We start from the raw sequence: 3546 nt of genomic DNA on the forward strand, positions 1-3546 counted from the left end.
GGGGGGGAGACATTGTAGTCAAATAAAGCTGATTATTACCTGAATATGAAGACTAGCACCCAATGTCTGACACCAGAACCATGGATCCAGAATCAACTGAATGGTATAAAGTATGAACAAAATAATTTCAATTTATAAATCTATATTCAGTATAAAAATGAAAAACATAGTGAAAGATGTTTTCTGACAAACAAAAACAGAAAATTTACTGTAAAGAGTCTTACACTTGAAGAGGTTCCAAAAGAAGCTACTTAAAGGAAAATAACTCCATAGAAATGCAGGAATAGACAGCACTGAAAAAGGTGTGCACGTATAAACTCTGATATACTGACTGTATACAACAAACAGTACAACAAAATAATAGTTAGATTGAGATCTGTATAATTACATTAAATGTTCATGGACCAGGGCTGGATTAAAAATATTTAATTATATGCTACTTACAAGTGGAATACCTTAAATATAAGGGCACTGAATGACTGCAAGTAGGAAAAAATGGAAAAATTTACAATGTAAAGCCTAGTCAAAAATAATTGTGGGCTGGAGATGTAGCTCAGTGGTACAGTATTTGCTTAGTTCAATCTCTAGTTCCTCCCCTCAAACAGCTGTAGTGCTAGCCAGGCATGGTGGCATTCACCTATAATCCCAGCACTGAGGCAAGAAGGTGCCAGGAGTCAAAAGCCAGCTTGGACTACAAAGTGAGTTCAAAGCTAACTTGAACTATGTAGGGAAATACCCTGTCTTCAAAACAGAAAATGAAGTTTTCAGGCTGGGGATGCAGGGTACTTCCCACCACCATGAAGAAAAAAAAAAAGTTGTACTTTCATTTTACAAAACAGACTTAAAGGTAGTAAATTTAACTAAAAATAAATATAATAAGGTTAACTAGAAGACAGTAATCCTTAACTGTTTGCAACCAATATTGAACATAAAGAAAACCAGGGGTCAGGGAGATAGCTCAGGGGAATAAGTACTTGCCTGGCAAGTGCAAGGTCCTGAGTTCAATCCCTGGTACTGCAAATAAATAAAGAAAATAAAAAGAAAGAAAACCAGGGCTGGTCAAATAGCTCAGCAGACCAAAGTGCCTGCTTAGGCAGAGCGCAGTGGTCAGGGTTCAATCCCCAGCATGCAGTGCCAGTCCAGCCCCCAGGGTGCGCTAAAACAGGTGATTAAGATTGGGCGTGGTGGGGCACACCTGTAATCCCAGTCCTTGGGAGGCTGAAGACAAGAGAATCACTGAGTCCAATCTACATAGTGAGACCCTGCAGACCCTGTACTAAATACATTAAAAAATAATAATAAAAGCAGAATGAAAAAAAACCTATCATATTGAAGAGTCCAGAAATTCAACAAAAAATTAGAATATTAAAAGCTATAGGGAAAAGAAACAAATCACCTATAAACGAAAGACCATCAGAATTACAGCTGACTTCTAAGCACAAACACTCAAGTCAAGGAGAGTTTGGAGTGAAGTATTTGAAGCTCTAAAGGAAAACAGCCTCCAACTAAGACTGATGTACCCTACAAAACTATAATTCAAAACTGATAGAAAAATAAGATGCTTATAATGACAAAGAACACCTGGGGAAATTCACGAACACCGAACTATCCTATAGGACATTCTTAAAAGAGATAACAAGGACTGTAACTCCTTGAACCGTAACAGAAGGAATCCACCAAGCAAGGCAAGCAAACTGAGGAGAGGAAGTGGGGGTGGCAGTAACAGGAAAATAACACAACAAGGATAAGTCAGTACCAATCAGTTATAACCATTAATGTTAATGATTTCAATTCACTAATCAAAAGACACAGACTGGCAGAATGGATCAAGAAGCAAAAGCCAACAATATGCTGCATAGAAGAAACACATTTAATTAAAAAAAAAATTAATAGACTGAAAAACAATACTCCATGAAACAGGAACCCTCCAGAAAACGGGCAACATGAATTTGAAGACAAGACTGATTAAGAGAAACGAAGAAGGTCACTACATCTTTATAAAGGGAATAATCCAAGAGGAAGGAAAATAGCAATCATAAACATATATACAACAAACACCTGTGCTCCCAACTTTTTAACAAATATAAATGCAAGTGAAAAATCAGATAAACACTAATATAATTGTATTGAAGAATCTTAATACCCCATTTTTATTAACAGATCAATTAGATTAAAAAAATCAACAATGAAATATTAGAACTGAGCCAAACTTTTGAAGAAATAGTCTTATTACATGTCTTTAGATCTACCCCATAACACCAGAATACACATTCTTCTCAGCCACAAAGGGGACGTTCTCCAAAACATCACATATTAGCTCACAGAACATGCCTAAGTACAAAGGAACTGAAATTATCCCATGCACATTATTTGACCATACTGCAATGACACTGGAAATCACTGACAAAAGAAACCACAACAATTTCATAAACACATGGAAATTAAACAACACTCTCCTGAACAACCAGTGGGTCATGGATGAAATTAAAGAAGTTATAGTTTCTACAATTAAACGATAATGACAATACAAATGAAAGGGGTCCTATGAAGGAAATTTTGTATCAGTACATTAGGAAAACTGAGCAAGCTCAAATAAACAATGTTGAACCTCAAATTAAAAGAGCAGCCCAACCCCAAAGCTTGTTTGAGGGAGGAAATTATAAAGATTAGAGCAGAAATTAGTACATTGGAGGCTAAGAAAACAATACAATCAATACATCAAAGAATTGGCTCCTTGAAAGATCAAATAAAATCATCAAACTCTTTTCAATCTTATAAAAAAAAACAAACTGAAATCCCTGCAATTATGAATGAACAGGGTAAAAATCACAACAGAACCTGCAGAATTTCAGAAGATTTATAACTACTTTGAGAACTTAAATAGGAAATACAGAAAAATGGACAGATTCCTAAATAGATATGAATTACCAAAGTTAAATATAGAAGATATAAAAATCCTAAATATTACTGAAATCAAAATTGTGTGCTCGCTTTGGCAGCACATACACTAAAATTGAAATCAAAATTGTAATTCAAAACCTACCAAAAAAGAAAAGCCTAAGTTCTGACAGATCAACTGCTGAATTCTACAAGAAATTTAGAGAAGATCTAATACTATTACTTCTCAAACTCTTTAATGAAATTGAAAGGGATGCAATACTCCCAAATTCATTCCTGAAAGCAAGCATTACACTGATACCAAAACCAGAGGACTCAACTAACAAAGAACTACAAGCCATTTTCCCTAAAGAACATGGAAGCAAAAATCTTCAATAAAATACTAGCAAACAGAATGCAGAAATCATCAAGATTATACATTATAACCAGATGGGATTCATTCCAGGGATGGTTCAACATATGTAAATCAATAAACGTAATACGTTTTATCAACAGGGCCAAGTAAAAAGCCAATATGATCATTTCTAGATGCAGAAAAAGCTTTTGACTCATGATAAAAACCCTACAGAAAATTGGAAGAGATGGCCTTTCCCTCAATCTGCTAAAAGCCATTTCTGACCAACCAACAGATAACATAATACTAAATGG

This window comes from Octodon degus, unplaced genomic scaffold (assembly GCF_000260255.1).
Source record: "Octodon degus isolate 3935 unplaced genomic scaffold, OctDeg1.0 scaffold00019, whole genome shotgun sequence".
NCBI lineage: Eukaryota > Metazoa > Chordata > Mammalia > Rodentia > Octodontidae > Octodon > Octodon degus.